This window comes from Ostrinia nubilalis, chromosome 25 (genome assembly GCF_963855985.1).
Source record: "Ostrinia nubilalis chromosome 25, ilOstNubi1.1, whole genome shotgun sequence".
Lineage (NCBI taxonomy): Eukaryota > Metazoa > Arthropoda > Insecta > Lepidoptera > Crambidae > Ostrinia > Ostrinia nubilalis.
The window spans coordinates 11,346,172-11,371,149 of NC_087112.1; the positions used below are offsets into that span (position 1 = coordinate 11,346,172).

General features: G+C 38.7%; 1 long non-coding RNA gene across 1 annotated transcript; it reads left to right on the plus strand.

The window, feature by feature from the left end:
• Positions 1-1,326: 1,326 nt before the first annotated feature.
• On the plus strand, positions 1,327-5,657 carry LOC135084308 (uncharacterized). The gene is made up of 2 exons (XR_010259818.1): positions 1,327-4,238; positions 4,552-5,657. It is a non-coding gene; the product is annotated as an uncharacterized LOC135084308 (long non-coding RNA).
• The last annotated feature ends 19,321 nt before the right edge of the window (positions 5,658-24,978 follow it).

Here is a 24,978-nt window from a genome sequence, read left to right on the forward strand (position 1 = left end):
AATTGCTCTATTTATTGTTTTTTCGTTTTAGCAAAAAATAAATAAAGAAAAATAGGAATGCAGCGGAATGATCATAATCAATGCACCGTCGGGAGCTGGTCCGATTCCCGCGGCCGCGACCACATCCTGCAGGCACGAAGCACTGACGCTGGCACGTGGTACGTTAGTGGTACAGCTACCTGGAACATTAAACGCGATAAAATATAGAGTCGACAAAGATAAATGATGTGCAGGCTTTATTACCAGCCATAACAAAAGTGGCTGTACAAGTAAGCATCAAGATTAATAAATTCCAAGTATCTACCTACGAGTATATTCAGAAACACATCTAGGCTTAGCTAAGCAAGCTCAACTGGATAGTTCATAATATTATCTTGTTTGACGACACTACCAAAGGACATTCATCGCGTAATTAAGACCCGTTTAAACTCTCAGTTTGCAAATAATGTATGTTTGACCACAGAATAAGATAACCATTATACCACTTGACTTGATAGATATGGGTGTAAATTGTACCCTGTGTTGCCTGAATATTGTAGAGGATTTTACTTAGTGGTGTTTATTTAAACATCATTTTAATAAAATGTTTTGAAGATACATACTCAGATCAGTTTCATTCTATGTAATGTATAGTGTAAAATGAATGAATTTGTAACGTACTGGCAGTTCGCTTCTTTGAATATAACGTAGGCTATGTCTTATTATTACAAAACGCTACTAAAATGCGGAAAGTTACGTACAAAATGTCCACCTCAATACCTCGTTATTCATGCAAGTAGAGGTCACCGCAGAATTACTACTAAACATGTTTCGAGTACCGCACGACAGTTTGTGTGAGGCACAACTCTGCCATACAATTTCGATCTTTTCCCTTCAGTTTGTGTTCGTCTCCCTCACTCTCCCCGGACACTCCCATGAGCGAAAGGAACTGATAGAGTCGATCTAAATACCTAAATGAAAATGGTTTTACAAAATAGACCTCTACGCGCGCTTGGGAAGTAAACCCAACACGAGAAAATGATGTTTTATTATTTTTATGCACGACCTTTGCCTCGGTAGATGCATTATGTCGTGAGATTGTGCAGAGGTATTTTTATAAAACCACACATAATAATATCATGTAACAATTTTATTGTGTAAGACGTTATTATAATTTATTACGCATAAGTATTCTGTCGTTGAAAATTATGTCAAGTAGGTACCATGCATTTACAAAGCGAGCAAAAAAAAATTATTCATAGGTAAAAGAGTAAAGTGCGACTTAGCCATGAGTATTTATGTTCGTACTAGTTCTAGTTGAGCGCTACTTTTTAAATATTTTTGTTGGTAAATGAGAACGCAATCGATTAGTTTATTAAGGTTGGCTTTATTGTTTAGTTTAAACGTTTCATGTTGGCAGCACTTTTTTCTCTCTCTCGCCATCTTTCTTCCTGTAAACGTGTGAAGTCTCGAATATAATACGTTTGTTAATATTTCCGTGTTTCAATGGTTTTCCCCGAAATATCAACATGGTAGCAGAGCGTAGTTGATGGAAACCATTGAAAATAACATAAATAAGGAAATTCCGAACACGGCGTATTCTGATACGTTTTTTCACCGCCGTACATCAATTGTTTTTTCAACGTAACGGTCTGCTCGGTGCTGAATTCACAATAATCACGAAGAAAATGTCCAATCCGGGCCACAATCCGTTTCATATAGACAGACTTGTCGGAAGAGACAATTATGCGAGTTGGAAATTCGCAGTGGAAGCATATTTTCGTCTTGAAGATTTGTGGAGTTGTGTTGAAGGAACCAATACTGATGCCAAGAGGGAAATCAAGGCGAAATCGAAGCTTATTTTACTGCTAGATCCTATCAATTACGTACATGTACAGAGTGCAACTACATGTAAAGAAGTCTGGGACAGTTTGCAGCAGGCTTTCGATGACAGTGGATTGTACAGAAAAGTCGCCTTGCTGAGAGACCTCATCACAACTACATTGGACAGTTCTCGTAATGTGGATGATTATGTGAATAAGATAATGTCGACTGCACACAAGCTCAGGAACATAAAATTCGACATTAATGATGAATGGCTTGGAACGCTGATGCTGGCTGGCTTACCTGAAGCTTATAAGCCAATGATCATGGGATTGGAGAGCTCCGGGATCACGATCAGCGCAGATTCCATCAAGACAAAACTCCTGCAGGAAGTTCAATGCTCAGATAGCACAGCATTCTTCACAAGGAAGACAGCCGTTCACAGGAATGACAGCACAGGAAAGATGTACACACAAAAAGGACCCCGTTGTTACAACTGTAACAAGCATGGACATCTTGCCAGGAACTGCCGTGCTCCGAAGAAGAAGATTACTGAAAAGGTTGATGAAAATAAAGGCTTTGTTGCAGCATTTTCAGCATGTTCACAGACAATGAATCCGGACCTGTGGTATGTGGACTCAGGTGCCTCAATGCACATGACCAACAAACGAGAATGGATGTATGATGTCACAAGTCCACCAATACCCACCATAACTGTGGCCAGTAACACACCGCTACCTGTAGAAAGTATGGGAAAGGTCAATTTATTTATAAATGGTAATGAACAGAAGATTCAGGTAAGGGATGTCCTTTACATACCTAAACTTGCTGCAAATCTCCTTTCAGTAAGTGCCATGGTAAACAATGGCTGTAAAGTAAATTTTAGTAAAGAAGGTTGTGATATTTATGATAAAAATGATAATCTCATCTGCTCAGCCACACTAGTGAATAAATTGTATCAGTTGAACACTCACAGAGAGGTATTTTCTAACTTATGTTCAGATAATTTAAATGATGTTGTCCTATGGCACAGGCGCATGGGACACCTGAATTTTTCAGATCTCAACAAGTTACCGGAGTGCGCAGAGGGAGTAGATGCATTTCCCAACAAGAGTAAAGCTTCACTGACATGTACCACCTGCCTCGAAGGTAAACAATGCAGATTGCCTTTTAACAACATCGGCTCCAGAGCTTCACGCCCGCTGCAACTTATCCATACTGACTTGTGTGGACCGATGGAACATACATCACTGGGAGGTATGAAGTATTTCATTACCTTTATAGATGACTACACTAGAAAGGTTCATGTTTATTTTTTGACTAACAAACTGAATATATTTGAAGTTTTTAAGGATTATAAGAGTAAAGTTGAGAATGAACTTGATTCCAAAATTAAATCTGTTCGATCAGATAATGGTAAGGAGTACTGTGGCAGAGAATTTGACAGTTTTCTGAGTAAACATGGGATTGAACATCAAACAAGTGCACCATACTCACCCCAGCAGAACGGGCTAGCTGAAAGAATGAATAGGACATTAGTAGAAAGAGCTAGGTGTATGTTGTTCGATGCTCATTTGTCAAAGGAATTTTGGGCAGAAGCACTAGCAACTGCGGCCTATGTAGTCAATAGATCACCGATTAAATCACTTGATGGCAAAACCCCTACAGAAATGTGGTCAGGCAAGAAACCTAATTTATCTAATTTGAGAATTTTTGGTTCAGAAGCAATGGTTCAAGTGCCCAAAGAAAAGCGTAGAAAGTGGGATTCTAAGTCTAGAAAGTACTTATTTGTTGGCTATTGTGAATCTAGTAAGGCATACCGGCTACTTGATCCTGACACTAATAAAGTTATCAAAAGCAGAGATGTGATATTTTTAGAAAATGTTCGAAGACTTGAGAATAATGTGTACTTACCTTGCTCACCTCACAGAGATCCTGAAGTGCAGCTGAATGAAGAACCCTGCAATGAAGAACCACAAACCAGTTTAGACCAGTCAAGCGATGAATACCTGTCAGGTGACAATGATGATCCATCCTACATACCAGAGGAATCAGTTGACATTTCCTCTCCAGCACGTGAAATAAACTTACGTCCACGCAGAGCTGTCAGGTATGCAGAAAGGGATGATCATGATGTGAGTTATTTTTGTCCAGTTATTAATTTGGGTGACCCGCTTACTGTTGAAGAAGCTCTCTCGTCTCCTCATGCTGAAGAGTGGAAGAAGGCCATGAATGAGGAATACGATTCTCTAATAAAGAACGGGACTTGGTCACTGGTGGATTTGCCACCAGGCAAGAGAGCCTTACCAAGTAAATGGGTCTTCAAAACCAAGACAAATAAGAAAGGTGAGATAGTTCGTTATAAGGCAAGATTGGTAATTAAGGGGTGTGCACAAAGAAAAGGAATTGACTACGACGAGGTCTATGCTCCAGTGGTAAGATACACGTCGGTCCGCTACTTACTTGCTCTAGCTGCTAAATACGACCTAGAAATGATTCAGATGGATGCTATATGCGCATTTCTTCAGGGCGACATAGACACAGAAATGTATATGTCCCAACCAGAATGCTATGAAAGCAGTGATCAGGTATGTCACTTACATAAATCAATCTATGGGCTCAAGCAGGCTAGTCGGCAGTGGAACCTGAAACTGAATAGTGCTATACTAAAAATCGGATTGGAGAGATCAAAAATAGATCCGTGCATTTATTATTCTGTAAATGAATCTAAAATGATTTTTATTGCAGTTTGGGTGGATGATCTCATGATTTTTGCGAATGACAAGATTGTTGTCACAGATATCAAAACAAAACTGGAGGAAGAATTTTGTATGAAAGATATGGGTGAGATACAGCAGTGCATTGGCATAAATGTTAACAGATGTCGTGAGGCAGGTGAGATCATGTTGGACCAAGAGAAATATATAAACCAGGTATTGGAACGATTTGGCATGTCTGAGTGCAAACCAGTGCGCACTCCAATAGAAGTGAATATGAAATTTGATAAGAAACCTGAAAATGAAGATAGTAATTTCCCATACAGGGAAGCGGTGGGTTGTCTGATGTACTTATCACAAGTGACACGGCCTGACATTATGTATGCTGTGAACAAATTGAGTCAGTTCTGTAATGAACCAGGGATTCAACACTGGCTTGGAGTTAAAAGGGTTATGAGATACCTACAGGGGACCAAAAGCTTGAAGCTATGTTATGTCAAAGATGACTCCATGGAAATAACCGGGTATTGCGACGCAGACTGGGCTAGTGACCCACATAATAGAAGATCATGCTCTGGTTATTCTTTTATTTTTCAGAATGCTTGCATATCTTGGAACTCGTGTAAGCAGCAGACTGTGGCGCTCTCGACTGCAGAGGCTGAATATATGGCGATGGCTTCGGCGACCCAGGAGGCGTTGTGGCTTCGGCAACTGCAAGCTGAGCTCGGCCAAGGAGTGGACACTGCGTTACTAATCTATAGTGATAACCAAAGTGCAATAAGACTAGCTTCAAATGAATGTTATAAACCTAAAACTAAACACATAGATATAAAGTTGCATTTCCTGAGAGAGAATGTTGTTGATTGTAAAGTTAAATTTCTATTTGTTAATGGTAGTTACATGGTAGCTGACAATTTAACCAAGGGTGTAACGCTTGCTAAGCATTTGTATTGTATTAATGAAATGGGTTTGCGTTCTAGAGGGAGTGTTGGTAAATGAGAACGCAATCGATTAGTTTATTAAGGTTGGCTTTATTGTTTAGTTTAAACGTTTCATGTTGGCAGCACTTTTTTCTCTCTCTCGCCATCTTTCTTCCTGTAAACGTGTGAAGTCTCGAATATAATACGTTTGTTAATATTTCCGTGTTTCAATGGTTTTCCCCGAAATATCAACAATTTTGCATCTTCATGACTGCACTCCACACAGCAAGCATTCGTTGGGTTTTTCACAACCTCGACCACCATTGGATTGTTGCTGTGATGATCATCAGTATTGTGGACGCTGTCTAAAAGTTGTGTTTCGATTGTGCTTATTAATATATCGTCAACTAGAAGTAGGTGTTATTAATATGCAATTTTTAATCGGTATTTAGTAGGTACCTACGTGTAGCATACCTTCAAGTTGTTTTTACTTTAATTTTATCGACTCAACCGTAACGAATGAACAATGCTGCAGGTTCCGTGATTAATTGTGTTATTTTCGAATTTCGGCAGCCATGAAATAGGTATTGCATACGATTTCCGAATTTCCTAATACAAGAAGTATAGAGAAAGAATTGAGTAGCATTTGCCTTGCCTATTAGCTGTAACTATGAAAATATATTTTCAACACAACAAACATAAGATAAATAAAGAGTGGCGAATCTTTTTGTTTTTTATTGGAAACTAGCTTTCTGCCCGCGGCTTCGCCCGCGTGGAATTTTGTCTGTCACAGAAAAACTTTATCGCGCGCGTCCCTGTTTCAAAAACCGGGATAAAAACTATCCTATGTCCATTCCCGGGACTCAAACTATGTCCCTGCCAAATTTCATCGAAATCGGTTGCGAGGTTTAAGCGGGAAAGCGTAACAGACAGACAGACAGACAGAGTTACTTTCGCATTTATAATATTAGTTGGGATTAGTTGGGATTAGTACTAGTATGTTGATGACTAGCTGAGTATTGGCCCAGCAAATTGATTGTAATAATCGTATTTGTGCTTAGATTTGCCAACTCGCTTTTAGTAACATTGTTAGAACAGATATTAATTAATTTTTTTCACATTCCGGACTGGGATTGAACCACATTTTGTAACGCGATGAGCGCGACCGGGCGTCCTTGCGCACGCGTCGCCTGCGGACATCTCACGCTCGCGCCCGCACTTTACACTCGGTCAGTACCGGCTCTAGCATATTATGACAAAAACACTTCTTGAGACAGGGTCTAAGTCTAAGAAGTGCAAATTAATCCACACCGAAATTTTGGGACGTAGTACAGCTTGTTCTGAATATGGTAAGTTAGTCATCTCTTTTGTGGTTGAAGATTCAGAGTGAAGCTCGATTCCACTTTCGGCCTGATCACAAATTACTATCAGAGATCCAAGAGCTTCTCCGCTGTAGTTAAAAATGTTTTTGCAATGGATCAGAAATTAGTACGAGTGCCTAGTGCACGATAACGATTCTGAATTGTATTATTGAATAAATATTATTTGTTAGACTCAGATTTTTGGAGCAAGGTGATATTATTATGAATTAATTAAGGAACTAAAAATAACCATCAGGTGTATTGACGTGTATTCAACCAAAAAAACAAAACGAGAAGAACAAACATTTTTGTATTCAGACTCAGCACCGTATTAGGTAGGTAATTTGTTTTTAATCAGTGATTCATACATCTGTTTACTAGGAAAATATGAAGTTGTTATCGTTTACAGCAAATGTTGCACGGACCGCATACTCGTAGCATTGATGTACCAGTCAGATTAACAATAGTTGTATTGTTACATTATTACAGTAGTAGGTCGGTATCAGGCGTTACTTTATCCATAACTAGTATTATGATTTTGTGCCATAACCTTGTCAGACTAAAATTATTATTATTTTTATAATTCTTTCAATTTATCCTTTTTTTCTGGGGACCGCCCTGACTGTATGCCATTGTGGGGTTTTTGCGAAGCCAGCAAATAATTGCGGGTTCCGGGCTAGGATGCGCGCCGTGTCCAAATGGTACATGCAAGTAGTTAAATATGGTAGCACGTAATTACTGAACTCTTATTACACAGGTAGGTATTGCATAAATCTAAATCAGCAAGCGTACGCTCACTGCTCCTGTCGCGCCGCGATAACGCGTATCACCGCGCGCTGGCGTCGGTGTTCGTAAGTTGCGTTTAATTAAGGCACTTTGTACTGGCAATCTATATTTTGTTCAAGCCATACGTTAGATGGCTTGGCAATATTTCACGTCCAAATACCGAAGTGTTCAAATATAAAAATCTTTGTGTGTTGCCTGCGAAGACATGTAACAGAGTCGTGGTCGCTTACTATGTGTCTCAGAAGAAGCCTCCATCACCAAAGGGCGCTGCAGCGTGCTATGCTAGGAGTTTTCTTTTATGATTGAATCAGGAATGAGGAGATCAGCAGTGCTGGTTTGCACTTGCAACAAAAACAATCTAGATTAAAACTGTATTTATTGTTGGTCGTAAATGTAATTTGTTGAATGTACTCTGTATGTGTTTTTTGTGCAAATAAAAAAAAGGTACTACCATGCAAACACTAACTCTTATTTAATTCCTGGAGTGTGTTTTTTTATAAATACAGTTCATTTTAATCACAAATCTTTCATAAATTTTTACTTAATTATTATTGAAAAATTCCCGGGATTTCCCGGTACCAGAAATCTAGGGATCATTCCCTAACTGCTGGTAAGTATAAAATAAATAATGACTTTTTTCATAAAAGGTTTGTAAAAGTTTTAAACAATAATAACAATAAAAATATAAAACAGTATTTTTTCCCTTTTCAGGTACTTGTCTATCCAGCCAGGCAGCAGGCGCTGCGGCAGCTGGTGAGTCAGGTGAGTATTACACAACTGTATAGTAATCGTATTTTTGGTTGCAGCAGCGCCGTGTCCGGAAGCGGTCAAATTGGAAATATTTCGACACAGTTAAATTCCTAAACTGGCCAAAATTGTCGAATAGGACCCTTCAAACTACCTCAATTTACACTGATAAGTCACCCTATTACAGTTCTTGCATAAACCGATCGAAACGCGAAATAAAAATTTTTGGCCCAGAGAAAAAGTCTACCTGCCTAGAGAAAAAAGGGTGGGTGGGCGGGCTAATTTTTAAACTTTTTGTCGTCAGATCCTTACAAACGGGGTGTCTATGGAAAGGGCTCGTCGAGACGGATACGATAAGCCGATAAACGTCAGAAGTGACCATAGAAAAATTTTAAGTTAACGGCCAAAAACAGATTCCGAAAAGAATTTTAGGTTTTTAATAAAACCTAACCGGTTTTTGATAGGTTTCATTAAGTTAGGTTCTGAAACGAACCTAACCGGTTTTCAGAATGTCTTCAGGAACCTAACCGTAATTTTTCAGGAATTTTCAGTTACCGGTTTTCATGAAACCTAACCGGTTTTTGATAGGTTTCATTAAGTTAGGTTCTGAAACGAACCTAACCGGTTTTCAGAATGTCTTCAGGAACCTAACCGTAATTTTTCAGGAATTTTCAGTTACCGGTTTTCATGAAACCTAACCGGTTTTTGATAGGTTTCATTAAGTTAGGTTCTGAAACGAACCTAACCGGTTTTCAGAATGTCTTCAGGAACCTAACCGTAATTTTTCAGGAATTTTCAGTTACCGGTTTTCATGAAACCTAACCGGTTTTTGATAGGTTTCATTAAGTTAGGTTCTGAAACGAACCTAACCGGTTTTCAGAATGTCTTCAGGAACCTAACCGTAATTTTTCAGGAATTTTCAGTTACCGGTTTTCATGAAACCTAACCGGTTTTTGATAGGTTTCATTAAGTTAGGTTCTGAAACGAACCTAACCGGTTTTCAGAATGTCTTCAGGAACCTAACCGTAATTTTTCAGGAATTTTCAGTTACCGGTTTTCATGAAACCTAACCGGTTTTTGATAGGTTTCATTAAGTTAGGTTCTGAAACGAACCTAACCGGTTTTCAGAATGTCTTCAGGAACCTAACCGTAATTTTTCAGGAATTTTCAGTTACCGGTTTTCATGAAACCTAACCGGTTTTTGATAGGTTTCATTAAGTTAGGTTCTGAAACGAACCTAACCGGTTTTCAGAATGTCTTCAGGAACCTAACCGTAATTTTTCAGGAATTTTCAGTTACCGGTTTTCATGAAACCTAACCGGTTTTTGATAGGTTTCATTAAGTTAGGTTCTGAAACGAACCTAACCGGTTTTCAGAATGTCTTCAGGAACCTAACCGTAATTTTTCAGGAATTTTCAGTTACCGGTTTTCATGAAACCTAACCGGTTTTTGATAGGTTTCATTAAGTTAGGTTCTGAAACGAACCTAACCGGTTTTCAGAATGTCTTCAGGAACCTAACCGTAATTTTTCAGGAATTTTCAGTTACCGGTTTTCATGAAACCTAACCGGTTTTTGATAGGTTTCATTAAGTTAGGTTCTGAAACGAACCTAACCGGTTTTCAGAATGTCTTCAGGAACCTAACCGTAATTTTTCAGGAATTTTCAGTTACCGGTTTTCATGAAACCTAACCGGTTTTTGATAGGTTTCATTAAGTTAGGTTCTGAAACGAACCTAACCGGTTTTCAGAATGTCTTCAGGAACCTAACCGTAATTTTTCAGGAATTTTCAGTTACCGGTTTTCATGAAACCTAACCGGTTTTTGATAGGTTTCATTAAGTTAGGTTCTGAAACGAACCTAACCGGTTTTCAGAATGTCTTCAGGAACCTAACCGTAATTTTTCAGGAATTTTCAGTTACCGGTTTTCATGAAACCTAACCGGTTTTTGATAGGTTTCATTAAGTTAGGTTCTGAAACGAACCTAACCGGTTTTCAGAATGTCTTCAGGAACCTAACCGTAATTTTTCAGGAATTTTCAGTTACCGGTTTTCATGAAACCTAACCGGTTTTTGATAGGTTTCATTAAGTTAGGTTCTGAAACGAACCTAACCGGTTTTCAGAATGTCTTCAGGAACCTAACCGTAATTTTTCAGGAATTTTCAGTTACCGGTTTTCATGAAACCTAACCGGTTTTTGATAGGTTTCATTAAGTTAGGTTCTGAAACGAACCTAACCGGTTTTCAGAATGTCTTCAGGAACCTAACCGTAATTTTTCAGGAATTTTCAGTTACCGGTTTTCATGAAACCTAACCGGTTTTTGATAGGTTTCATTAAGTTAGGTTCTGAAACGAACCTAACCGGTTTTCAGAATGTCTTCAGGAACCTAACCGTAATTTTTCAGGAATTTTCAGTTACCGGTTTTCATGAAACCTAACCGGTTTTTGATAGGTTTCATTAAGTTAGGTTCTGAAACGAACCTAACCGGTTTTCAGAATGTCTTCAGGAACCTAACCGTAATTTTTCAGGAATTTTCAGTTACCGGTTTTCATGAAACCTAACCGGTTTTTGATAGGTTTCATTAAGTTAGGTTCTGAAACGAACCTAACCGGTTTTCAGAATGTCTTCAGGAACCTAACCGTAATTTTTCAGGAATTTTCAGTTACCGGTTTTCATGAAACCTAACCGGTTTTTGATAGGTTTCATTAAGTTAGGTTCTGAAACGAACCTAACCGGTTTTCAGAATGTCTTCAGGAACCTAACCGTAATTTTTCAGGAATTTTCAGTTACCGGTTTTCATGAAACCTAACCGGTTTTTGATAGGTTTCATTAAGTTAGGTTCTGAAACGAACCTAACCGGTTTTCAGAATGTCTTCAGGAACCTAACCGTAATTTTTCAGGAATTTTCAGTTACCGGTTTTCATGAAACCTAACCGGTTTTTGATAGGTTTCATTAAGTTAGGTTCTGAAACGAACCTAACCGGTTTTCAGAATGTCTTCAGGAACCTAACCGTAATTTTTCAGGAATTTTCAGTTACCGGTTTTCATGAAACCTAACCGGTTTTTGATAGGTTTCATTAAGTTAGGTTCTGAAACGAACCTAACCGGTTTTCAGAATGTCTTCAGGAACCTAACCGTAATTTTTCAGGAATTTTCAGTTACCGGTTTTCATGAAACCTAACCGGTTTTTGATAGGTTTCATTAAGTTAGGTTCTGAAACGAACCTAACCGGTTTTCAGAATGTCTTCAGGAACCTAACCGTAATTTTTCAGGAATTTTCAGTTACCGGTTTTCATGAAACCTAACCGGTTTTTGATAGGTTTCATTAAGTTAGGTTCTGAAACGAACCTAACCGGTTTTCAGAATGTCTTCAGGAACCTAACCGTAATTTTTCAGGAATTTTCAGTTACCGGTTTTCATGAAACCTAACCGGTTTTTGATAGGTTTCATTAAGTTAGGTTCTGAAACGAACCTAACCGGTTTTCAGAATGTCTTCAGGAACCTAACCGTAATTTTTCAGGAATTTTCAGTTACCGGTTTTCATGAAACCTAACCGGTTTTTGATAGGTTTCATTAAGTTAGGTTCTGAAACGAACCTAACCGGTTTTCAGAATGTCTTCAGGAACCTAACCGTAATTTTTCAGGAATTTTCAGTTACCGGTTTTCATGAAACCTAACCGGTTTTTGATAGGTTTCATTAAGTTAGGTTCTGAAACGAACCTAACCGGTTTTCAGAATGTCTTCAGGAACCTAACCGTAATTTTTCAGGAATTTTCAGTTACCGGTTTTCATGAAACCTAACCGGTTTTTGATAGGTTTCATTAAGTTAGGTTCTGAAACGAACCTAACCGGTTTTCAGAATGTCTTCAGGAACCTAACCGTAATTTTTCAGGAATTTTCAGTTACCGGTTTTCATGAAACCTAACCGGTTTTTGATAGGTTTCATTAAGTTAGGTTCTGAAACGAACCTAACCGGTTTTCAGAATGTCTTCAGGAACCTAACCGTAATTTTTCAGGAATTTTCAGTTACCGGTTTTCATGAAACCTAACCGGTTTTTGATAGGTTTCATTAAGTTAGGTTCTGAAACGAACCTAACCGGTTTTCAGAATGTCTTCAGGAACCTAACCGTAATTTTTCAGGAATTTTCAGTTACCGGTTTTCATGAAACCTAACCGGTTTTTGATAGGTTTCATTAAGTTAGGTTCTGAAACGAACCTAACCGGTTTTCAGAATGTCTTCAGGAACCTAACCGTAATTTTTCAGGAATTTTCAGTTACCGGTTTTCATGAAACCTAACCGGTTTTTGATAGGTTTCATTAAGTTAGGTTCTGAAACGAACCTAACCGGTTTTCAGAATGTCTTCAGGAACCTAACCGTAATTTTTCAGGAATTTTCAGTTACCGGTTTTCATGAAACCTAACCGGTTTTTGATAGGTTTCATTAAGTTAGGTTCTGAAACGAACCTAACCGGTTTTCAGAATGTCTTCAGGAACCTAACCGTAATTTTTCAGGAATTTTCAGTTACCGGTTTTCATGAAACCTAACCGGTTTTTGATAGGTTTCATTAAGTTAGGTTCTGAAACGAACCTAACCGGTTTTCAGAATGTCTTCAGGAACCTAACCGTAATTTTTCAGGAATTTTCAGTTACCGGTTTTCATGAAACCTAACCGGTTTTTGATAGGTTTCATTAAGTTAGGTTCTGAAACGAACCTAACCGGTTTTCAGAATGTCTTCAGGAACCTAACCGTAATTTTTCAGGAATTTTCAGTTACCGGTTTTCATGAAACCTAACCGGTTTTTGATAGGTTTCATTAAGTTAGGTTCTGAAACGAACCTAACCGGTTTTCAGAATGTCTTCAGGAACCTAACCGTAATTTTTCAGGAATTTTCAGTTACCGGTTTTCATGAAACCTAACCGGTTTTTGATAGGTTTCATTAAGTTAGGTTCTGAAACGAACCTAACCGGTTTTCAGAATGTCTTCAGGAACCTAACCGTAATTTTTCAGGAATTTTCAGTTACCGGTTTTCATGAAACCTAACCGGTTTTTGATAGGTTTCATTAAGTTAGGTTCTGAAACGAACCTAACCGGTTTTCAGAATGTCTTCAGGAACCTAACCGTAATTTTTCAGGAATTTTCAGTTACCGGTTTTCATGAAACCTAACCGGTTTTTGATAGGTTTCATTAAGTTAGGTTCTGAAACGAACCTAACCGGTTTTCAGAATGTCTTCAGGAACCTAACCGTAATTTTTCAGGAATTTTCAGTTACCGGTTTTCATGAAACCTAACCGGTTTTTGATAGGTTTCATTAAGTTAGGTTCTGAAACGAACCTAACCGGTTTTCAGAATGTCTTCAGGAACCTAACCGTAATTTTTCAGGAATTTTCAGTTACCGGTTTTCATGAAACCTAACCGGTTTTTGATAGGTTTCATTAAGTTAGGTTCTGAAACGAACCTAACCGGTTTTCAGAATGTCTTCAGGAACCTAACCGTAATTTTTCAGGAATTTTCAGTTACCGGTTTTCATGAAACCTAACCGGTTTTTGATAGGTTTCATTAAGTTAGGTTCTGAAACGAACCTAACCGGTTTTCAGAATGTCTTCAGGAACCTAACCGTAATTTTTCAGGAATTTTCAGTTACCGGTTTTCATGAAACCTAACCGGTTTTTGATAGGTTTCATTAAGTTAGGTTCTGAAACGAACCTAACCGGTTTTCAGAATGTCTTCAGGAACCTAACCGTAATTTTTCAGGAATTTTCAGTTACCGGTTTTCATGAAACCTAACCGGTTTTTGATAGGTTTCATTAAGTTAGGTTCTGAAACGAACCTAACCGGTTTTCAGAATGTCTTCAGGAACCTAACCGTAATTTTTCAGGAATTTTCAGTTACCGGTTTTCATGAAACCTAACCGGTTTTTGATAGGTTTCATTAAGTTAGGTTCTGAAACGAACCTAACCGGTTTTCAGAATGTCTTCAGGAACCTAACCGTAATTTTTCAGGAATTTTCAGTTACCGGTTTTCATGAAACCTAACCGGTTTTTGATAGGTTTCATTAAGTTAGGTTCTGAAACGAACCTAACCGGTTTTCAGAATGTCTTCAGGAACCTAACCGTAATTTTTCAGGAATTTTCAGTTACCGGTTTTCATGAAACCTAACCGGTTTTTGATAGGTTTCATTAAGTTAGGTTCTGAAACGAACCTAACCGGTTTTCAGAATGTCTTCAGGAACCTAACCGTAATTTTTCAGGAATTTTCAGTTACCGGTTTTCATGAAACCTAACCGGTTTTTGATAGGTTTCATTAAGTTAGGTTCTGAAACGAACCTAACCGGTTTTCAGAATGTCTTCAGGAACCTAACCGTAATTTTTCAGGAATTTTCAGTTACCGGTTTTCATGAAACCTAACCGGTTTTTGATAGGTTTCATTAAGTTAGGTTCTGAAACGAACCTAACCGGTTTTCAGAATGTCTTCAGGAACCTAACCGTAATTTTTCAGGAATTTTCAGTTACCGGTTTTCATGAAACCTAACCGGTTTTTGATAGGTTTCATTAAGTTAGGTTCTGAAACGAACCTAACCGGTTTTCAGAATGTCTTCAGGAACCTAACCGTAATTTTTCAGGAATTTTCAGTTACCGGTTTTCATGAAACCTAACCGGTTTTTGATAGGTTTCATTAAGTTAGGTTCTGAAACGAACCTAACCGGTTTTCAGAATGTCTTCAGGAACCTAACCGTAATTTTTCAGGAATTTTCAGTTACCGGTTTTCATGAAACCTAACCGGTTTTTGATAGGTTTCATTAAGTTAGGTTCTGAAACGAACCTAACCGGTTTTCAGAATGTCTTCAGGAACCTAACCGTAATTTTTCAGGAATTTTCAGTTACCGGTTTTCATGAAACCTAACCGGTTTTTGATAGGTTTCATTAAGTTAGGTTCTGAAACGAACCTAACCGGTTTTCAGAATGTCTTCAGGAACCTAACCGTAATTTTTCAGGAATTTTCAGTTACCGGTTTTCATGAAACCTAACCGGTTTTTGATAGGTTTCATTAAGTTAGGTTCTGAAACGAACCTAACCGGTTTTCAGAATGTCTTCAGGAACCTAACCGTAATTTTTCAGGAATTTTCAGTTACCGGTTTTCATGAAACCTAACCGGTTTTTGATAGGTTTCATTAAGTTAGGTTCTGAAACGAACCTAACCGGTTTTCAGAATGTCTTCAGGAACCTAACCGTAATTTTTCAGGAATTTTCAGTTACCGGTTTTCATGAAACCTAACCGGTTTTTGATAGGTTTCATTAAGTTAGGTTCTGAAACGAACCTAACCGGTTTTCAGAATGTCTTCAGGAACCTAACCGTAATTTTTCAGGAATTTTCAGTTACCGGTTTTCATGAAACCTAACCGGTTTTTGATAGGTTTCATTAAGTTAGGTTCTGAAACGAACCTAACCGGTTTTCAGAATGTCTTCAGGAACCTAACCGTAATTTTTCAGGAATTTTCAGTTACCGGTTTTCATGAAACCTAACCGGTTTTTGATAGGTTTCATTAAGTTAGGTTCTGAAACGAACCTAACCGGTTTTCAGAATGTCTTCAGGAACCTAACCGTAATTTTTCAGGAATTTTCAGTTACCGGTTTTCATGAAACCTAACCGGTTTTTGATAGGTTTCATTAAGTTAGGTTCTGAAACGAACCTAACCGGTTTTCAGAATGTCTTCAGGAACCTAACCGTAATTTTTCAGGAATTTTCAGTTACCGGTTTTCATGAAACCTAACCGGTTTTTGATAGGTTTCATTAAGTTAGGTTCTGAAACGAACCTAACCGGTTTTCAGAATGTCTTCAGGAACCTAACCGTAATTTTTCAGGAATTTTCAGTTACCGGTTTTCATGAAACCTAACCGGTTTTTGATAGGTTTCATTAAGTTAGGTTCTGAAACGAACCTAACCGGTTTTCAGAATGTCTTCAGGAACCTAACCGTAATTTTTCAGGAATTTTCAGTTACCGGTTTTCATGAAACCTAACCGGTTTTTGATAGGTTTCATTAAGTTAGGTTCTGAAACGAACCTAACCGGTTTTCAGAATGTCTTCAGGAACCTAACCGTAATTTTTCAGGAATTTTCAGTTACCGGTTTTCATGAAACCTAACCGGTTTTTGATAGGTTTCATTAAGTTAGGTTCTGAAACGAACCTAACCGGTTTTCAGAATGTCTTCAGGAACCTAACCGTAATTTTTCAGGAATTTTCAGTTACCGGTTTTCATGAAACCTAACCGGTTTTTGATAGGTTTCATTAAGTTAGGTTCTGAAACGAACCTAACCGGTTTTCAGAATGTCTTCAGGAACCTAACCGTAATTTTTCAGGAATTTTCAGTTACCGGTTTTCATGAAACCTAACCGGTTTTTGATAGGTTTCATTAAGTTAGGTTCTGAAACGAACCTAACCGGTTTTCAGAATGTCTTCAGGAACCTAACCGTAATTTTTCAGGAATTTTCAGTTACCGGTTTTCATGAAACCTAACCGGTTTTTGATAGGTTTCATTAAGTTAGGTTCTGAAACGAACCTAACCGGTTTTCAGAATGTCTTCAGGAACCTAACCGTAATTTTTCAGGAATTTTCAGTTACCGGTTTTCATGAAACCTAACCGGTTTTTGATAGGTTTCATTAAGTTAGGTTCTGAAACGAACCTAACCGGTTTTCAGAATGTCTTCAGGAACCTAACCGTAATTTTTCAGGAATTTTCAGTTACCGGTTTTCATGAAACCTAACCGGTTTTTGATAGGTTTCATTAAGTTAGGTTCTGAAACGAACCTAACCGGTTTTCAGAATGTCTTCAGGAACCTAACCGTAATTTTTCAGGAATTTTCAGTTACCGGTTTTCATGAAACCTAACCGGTTTTTGATAGGTTTCATTAAGTTAGGTTCTGAAACGAACCTAACCGGTTTTCAGAATGTCTTCAGGAACCTAACCGTAATTTTTCAGGAATTTTCAGTTACCGGTTTTCATGAAACCTAACCGGTTTTTGATAGGTTTCATTAAGTTAGGTTCTGAAACGAACCTAACCGGTTTTCAGAATGTCTTCAGGAACCTAACCGTAATTTTTCAGGAATTTTCAGTTACCGGTTTTCATGAAACCTAACCGGTTTTTGATAGGTTTCATTAAGTTAGGTTCTGAAACGAACCTAACCGGTTTTCAGAATGTCTTCAGGAACCTAACCGTAATTTTTCAGGAATTTTCAGTTACCGGTTTTCATGAAACCTAACCGGTTTTTGATAGGTTTCATTAAGTTAGGTTCTGAAACGAACCTAACCGGTTTTCAGAATGTCTTCAGGAACCTAACCGTAATTTTTCAGGAATTTTCAGTTACCGGTTTTCATGAAACCTAACCGGTTTTTGATAGGTTTCATTAAGTTAGGTTCTGAAACGAACCTAACCGGTTTTCAGAATGTCTTCAGGAACCTAACCGTAATTTTTCAGGAATTTTCAGTTACCGGTTTTCATGAAACCTAACCGGTTTTTGATAGGTTTCATTAAGTTAGGTTCTGAAACGAACCTAACCGGTTTTCAGAATGTCTTCAGGAACCTAACCGTAATTTTTCAGGAATTTTCAGTTACCGGTTTTCATGAAACCTAACCGGTTTTTGATAGGTTTCATTAAGTTAGGTTCTGAAACGAACCTAACCGGTTTTCAGAATGTCTTCAGGAACCTAACCGTAATTTTTCAGGAATTTTCAGTTACCGGTTTTCATGAAACCTAACCGGTTTTTGATAGGTTTCATTAAGTTAGGTTCTGAAACGAACCTAACCGGTTTTCAGAATGTCTTCAGGAACCTAACCGTAATTTTTCAGGAATTTTCAGTTACCGGTTTTCATGAAACCTAACCGGTTTTTGATAGGTTTCATTAAGTTAGGTTCTGAAACGAACCTAACCGGTTTTCAGAATGTCTTCAGGAACCTAACCGTAATTTTTCAGGAATTTTCAGTTACCGGTTTTCATGAAACCTAACCGGTTTTTGATAGGTTTCATTAAGTTAGGTTCTGAAACGAACCTAACCGGTTTTCAGAATGTCTTCAGGAACCTAACCGTAATTTTTCAGGAATTTTCAGTTACCGGTTTTCATGAAACCTAACCGGTTTTTGATAGGTTTCATTAAGTTAGGTTCTGAAACGAACCTAACCGGTTTTCAGAATGTCTTCAGGAACCTAACCGTAATTTTTCAGGAATTTTCAGTTACCGGTTTTCATGAAACCTAACCGGTTTTTGATAGGTTTCATTAAGTTAGGTTCTGAAACGAACCTAACCGGTTTTCAGAATGTCTTCAGGAACCTAACCGTAATTTTTCAGGAATTTTCAGTTACCGGTTTTCATGAAACCTAACCGGTTTTTGATAGGTTTCATTAAGTTAGGTTCTGAAACGAACCTAACCGGTTTTCAGAATGTCTTCAGGAACCTAACCGTAATTTTTCAGGAATTTTCAGTTACCGGTTTTCATGAAACCTAACCGGTTTTTGATAGGTTTCATTAAGTTAGGTTCTGAAACGAACCTAACCGGTTTTCAGAATGTCTTCAGGAACCTAACCGTAATTTTTCAGGAATTTTCAGTTACCGGTTTTCATGAAACCTAACCGGTTTTTGATAGGTTTCATTAAGTTAGGTTCTGAAACGAACCTAACCGGTTTTCAGAATGTCTTCAGGAACCTAACCGTAATTTTTCAGGAATTTTCAGTTACCGGTTTTCATGAAACCTAACCGGTTTTTGATAGGTTTCATTAAGTTAGGTTCTGAAACGAACCTAACCGGTTTTCAGAATGTCTTCAGGAACCTAACCGTAATTTTTCAGGAATTTTCAGTTACCGGTTTTCATGAAACCTAACCGGTTTTTGATAGGTTTCATTAAGTTAGGTTCTGAAACGAACCTAACCGGTTTTCAGAATGTCTTCAGGAACCTAACCGTAATTTTTCAGGAATTTTCAGTTACCGGTTTTCATGAAACCTAACCGGTTTTTGATAGGTTTCATTAAGTTAGGTTCTGAAACGAACCTAACCGGTTTTCAGAATGTCTTCAGGAACCTAACCGTAATTTTTCAGGAATTTTCAGTTACCGGTTTTCATGAAACCTAACCGGTTTTTGATAGGTTTCATTAAGTTAGGTTCTGAAACGAACCTAACCGGTTTTCAGAATGTCTTCAGGAACCTAACCGTAATTTTTCAGGAATTTTCAGTTACCGGTTTTCATGAAACCTAACCGGTTTTTGATAGGTTTCATTAAGTTAGGTTCTGAAACGAACCTAACCGGTTTTCAGAATGTCTTCAGGAACCTAACCGTAATTTTTCAGGAATTTTCAGTTACCGGTTTTCATGAAACCTAACCGGTTTTTGATAGGTTTCATTAAGTTAGGTTCTGAAACGAACCTAACCGGTTTTCAGAATGTCTTCAGGAACCTAACCGTAATTTTTCAGGAATTTTCAGTTACCGGTTTTCATGAAACCTAACCGGTTTTTGATAGGTTTCATTAAGTTAGGTTCTGAAACGAACCTAACCGGTTTTCAGAATGTCTTCAGGAACCTAACCGTAATTTTTCAGGAATTTTCAGTTACCGGTTTTCATGAAACCTAACCGGTTTTTGATAGGTTTCATTAAGTTAGGTTCTGAAACGAACCTAACCGGTTTTCAGAATGTCTTCAGGAACCTAACCGTAATTTTTCAGGAATTTTCAGTTACCGGTTTTCATGAAACCTAACCGGTTTTTGATAGGTTTCATTAAGTTAGGTTCTGAAACGAACCTAACCGGTTTTCAGAATGTCTTCAGGAACCTAACCGTAATTTTTCAGGAATTTTCAGTTACCGGTTTTCATGAAACCTAACCGGTTTTTGATAGGTTTCATTAAGTTAGGTTCTGAAACGAACCTAACCGGTTTTCAGAATGTCTTCAGGAACCTAACCGTAATTTTTCAGGAATTTTCAGTTACCGGTTTTCATGAAACCTAACCGGTTTTTGATAGGTTTCATTAAGTTAGGTTCTGAAACGAACCTAACCGGTTTTCAGAATGTCTTCAGGAACCTAACCGTAATTTTTCAGGAATTTTCAGTTACCGGTTTTCATGAAACCTAACCGGTTTTTGATAGGTTTCATTAAGTTAGGTTCTGAAACGAACCTAACCGGTTTTCAGAATGTCTTCAGGAACCTAACCGTAATTTTTCAGGAATTTTCAGTTACCGGTTTTCATGAAACCTAACCGGTTTTTGATAGGTTTCATTAAGTTAGGTTCTGAAACGAACCTAACCGGTTTTCAGAATGTCTTCAGGAACCTAACCGTAATTTTTCAGGAATTTTCAGTTACCGGTTTTCATGAAACCTAACCGGTTTTTGATAGGTTTCATTAAGTTAGGTTCTGAAACGAACCTAACCGGTTTTCAGAATGTCTTCAGGAACCTAACCGTAATTTTTCAGGAATTTTCAGTTACCGGTTTTCATGAAACCTAACCGGTTTTTGATAGGTTTCATTAAGTTAGGTTCTGAAACGAACCTAACCGGTTTTCAGAATGTCTTCAGGAACCTAACCGTAATTTTTCAGGAATTTTCAGTTACCGGTTTTCATGAAACCTAACCGGTTTTTGATAGGTTTCATTAAGTTAGGTTCTGAAACGAACCTAACCGGTTTTCAGAATGTCTTCAGGAACCTAACCGTAATTTTTCAGGAATTTTCAGTTACCGGTTTTCATGAAACCTAACCGGTTTTTGATAGGTTTCATTAAGTTAGGTTCTGAAACGAACCTAACCGGTTTTCAGAATGTCTTCAGGAACCTAACCGTAATTTTTCAGGAATTTTCAGTTACCGGTTTTCATGAAACCTAACCGGTTTTTGATAGGTTTCATTAAGTTAGGTTCTGAAACGAACCTAACCGGTTTTCAGAATGTCTTCAGGAACCTAACCGTAATTTTTCAGGAATTTTCAGTTACCGGTTTTCATGAAACCTAACCGGTTTTTGATAGGTTTCATTAAGTTAGGTTCTGAAACGAACCTAACCGGTTTTCAGAATGTCTTCAGGAACCTAACCGTAATTTTTCAGGAATTTTCAGTTACCGGTTTTCATGAAACCTAACCGGTTTTTGATAGGTTTCATTAAGTTAGGTTCTGAAACGAACCTAACCGGTTTTCAGAATGTCTTCAGGAACCTAACCGTAATTTTTCAGGAATTTTCAGTTACCGGTTTTCATGAAACCTAACCGGTTTTTGATAGGTTTCATTAAGTTAGGTTCTGAAACGAACCTAACCGGTTTTCAGAATGTCTTCAGGAACCTAACCGTAATTTTTCAGGAATTTTCAGTTACCGGTTTTCATGAAACCTAACCGGTTTTTGATAGGTTTCATTAAGTTAGGTTCTGAAACGAACCTAACCGGTTTTCAGAATGTCTTCAGGAACCTAACCGTAATTTTTCAGGAATTTTCAGTTACCGGTTTTCATGAAACCTAACCGGTTTTTGATAGGTTTCATTAAGTTAGGTTCTGAAACGAACCTAACCGGTTTTCAGAATGTCTTCAGGAACCTAACCGTAATTTTTCAGGAATTTTCAGTTACCGGTTTTCATGAAACCTAACCGGTTTTTGATAGGTTTCATTAAGTTAGGTTCTGAAACGAACCTAACCGGTTTTCAGAATGTCTTCAGGAACCTAACCGTAATTTTTCAGGAATTTTCAGTTACCGGTTTTCATGAAACCTAACCGGTTTTTGATAGGTTTCATTAAGTTAGGTTCTGAAACGAACCTAACCGGTTTTCAGAATGTCTTCAGGAACCTAACCGTAATTTTTCAGGAATTTTCAGTTACCGGTTTTCATGAAACCTAACCGGTTTTTGATAGGTTTCATTAAGTTAGGTTCTGAAACGAACCTAACCGGTTTTCAGAATGTCTTCAGGAACCTAACCGTAATTTTTCAGGAATTTTCAGTTACCGGTTTTCATGAAACCTAACCGGTTTTTGATAGGTTTCATTAAGTTAGGTTCTGAAACGAACCTAACCGGTTTTCAGAATGTCTTCAGGAACCTAACCGTAATTTTTCAGGAATTTTCAGTTACCGGTTTTCATGAAACCTAACCGGTTTTTGATAGGTTTCATTAAGTTAGGTTCTGAAACGAACCTAACCGGTTTTCAGAATGTCTTCAGGAACCTAACCGTAATTTTTCAGGAATTTTCAGTTACCGGTTTTCATGAAACCTAACCGGTTTTTGATAGGTTTCATTAAGTTAGGTTCTGAAACGAACCTAACCGGTTTTCAGAATGTCTTCAGGAACCTAACCGTAATTTTTCAGGAATTTTCAGTTACCGGTTTTCATGAAACCTAACCGGTTTTTGATAGGTTTCATTAAGTTAGGTTAGGTTAGGTTAGGTTTTTTTTTTTTTTTTTTTTTTTTTTTTTTTTTTTTTTTTTTTTGTTTCTATGCACCTCTGACGATTGCATATCAGAGCCTTTTTTATTATATAATTTTCAATTTTTTGTCTGGTGTGTTTTTAGAAGGTTTAGTTTGATTTTTTACCAATGTTTATTTTCTTTTGTGTTTGATAATTTTGAAAGATATGTTCTAAAATGCTTGTTTTGATTTTTCTATTTATCTTTATTAAAGTTCTGTTTTAGATACCAATTAATGTTTTTCTAAGTTTTATTGCTCTTCTTTTGTCATAATCTGTTATGCCATGTCTGATTTCAGGACACAGGTTTTGCTTGTTTGCTGTTTATTGTGGGTAAGTTTTATTTATTTCATTATCAAGGTTTCGGGAATTTTGAATATCGGGTTATCTGGTGACTCATTTGCAACTACTTTTTTATGTTTATCTATAATATTCTCATAATATTTAGATAACATAGGTGTTAATTATTTTCTTTTAGTGAGCGCCTTTGTGCTGTTTGGTTTGCGAAATGAGTTTTTGTTTCCAAATAGTCCAATTTGGCCATCAAATTGCTATCTATTTGTGTAGTTTCCTTAAATTTTGAATTTTGTAGTTTTGTTATTATTTTATGTTCCAAATTAAAAGCCAAATATTTGCTATTTTTTAGATCCAATTTCAATGTAATTTTTATGTTGCTAATGACTATTTTTTCTTTTTCAGAAGTACAACGACGTCGATTGAAGCAGTTGGCGACCAGGTGAGTTGTGAGCTGGATGGTGATATCGCCCGCGGCAACCTTAGCAGTAGGCCACTGTGGATCTGGCCAACGCGTCCCACCGCCTGCGCACTGGGCAGTCGTTGCTGAACGCATTGTGCTGGACGTGCTCCGCTTTGGCTCGCTGGCAGTTCCGGCACGACGGTGCCCCACCAGCGAGCTTCTCGGCGCAGTCGGTGCTAAGGTGTGGCCCTCCACAGTGGCTGCAGACATCCGCGGGCTCCGTGCAGAATCGCTTGCTGTGGCCGTAACCCAGACACTTGGTGCACTGCACCAGCGGTGACTGGTCGGCCACTCGGATGTGCTGCAAGTCGATGTGCACGGTTCCCGCATCAGTCGCTCTCCGCCAGATTACCGGCGATACGCTCACAACTATGTGACGTGTATGGGGGTTTCTGGCCTTCTTTGTATATCTAACTTGGACGCGGTCCTCCCCTTCGCGGAGTTCATGAAAAATACCCCTATTCTGGTTGCGAAGAGCCTTCAGGACGTCCTCATCGCTGTTGAGCAACAGGACGTCCTTCAGGACCAGAAGCGGGTCTTTATTTTTCATGTCCTCCGCGACTAGGAGGCCCCCGTCCTCTATTCTGGCCTTTACCTTTCTCCTTTCTTCTTCTGTGCTACACCCCATGATGATCTTTTGGTCCTTTGCTTTCCGTATCCTGTCCACCTTGACCCATCCCTCCTTGGCGTTGACGGCGTCCCTGACCTTCCGCAGCACCTCCTCCCCTGTCTCCATCGCGTCCTTAGATGTGACCACGATGGAGTGCAGGGCCGACCTAACAGGCAGGCGCTGCTGTCCGGGCACGGACGCCGCGACGCTGGCATAGGTAGGTAGACCACTATTAGCTTTCTGTTTTTCTGCCTCTTCCTTTATTTCATCTAACTTTCTATTATTTTCCAGCAGGAGTCTCCTGTTTTCTCTGATCTCAGCTAGTATTCTTTCTTCATCTACACTGCTTCCCTTCTCCCTTTCCGTTTCCTTCTCTACGGAAGGCTCGGGTTCTGGCTCTGAAACCTTCTTCCCCGAGACCTTCCCTTTCCTCTCAATCTCGGACTCTTTGACCAGCTGATACAGCCGATCCAGAGCCTGGATGACGTCTGTCTTGATGTCGCCGCGCAGGTTTCTTGCTGTGCCAAGGGACATTTTGGCCTTCTGCAGACAGGCTCTGGCTTCGGCTGTCCTATCCTTTACAGCGGTGGCGGGGGGCTTCGGTGAGCTCGCCGACGCTGCCTCCACAGAAGCCCGACGCACTGGCGCGGGTTTCTTGGGGGCCTTCGGGGGCTCGGCCTGCGGCGGGGTTGAGTCGGAGCCAGAGGAAAGCCCAGCTTTCCTTGTCTCCCACTCGCCGACGCTACGTCTCACCTTGCCCGGCCTTCGGATAGGTGGGGAGTCAGGAGACTTCTGTTGGACTTCGTCGCTGTTCCTCTTAGCCGGCGTCCTGAAGCCGAACATGACGTCAGAGGTGCGCGTCGCCTAATATGTGG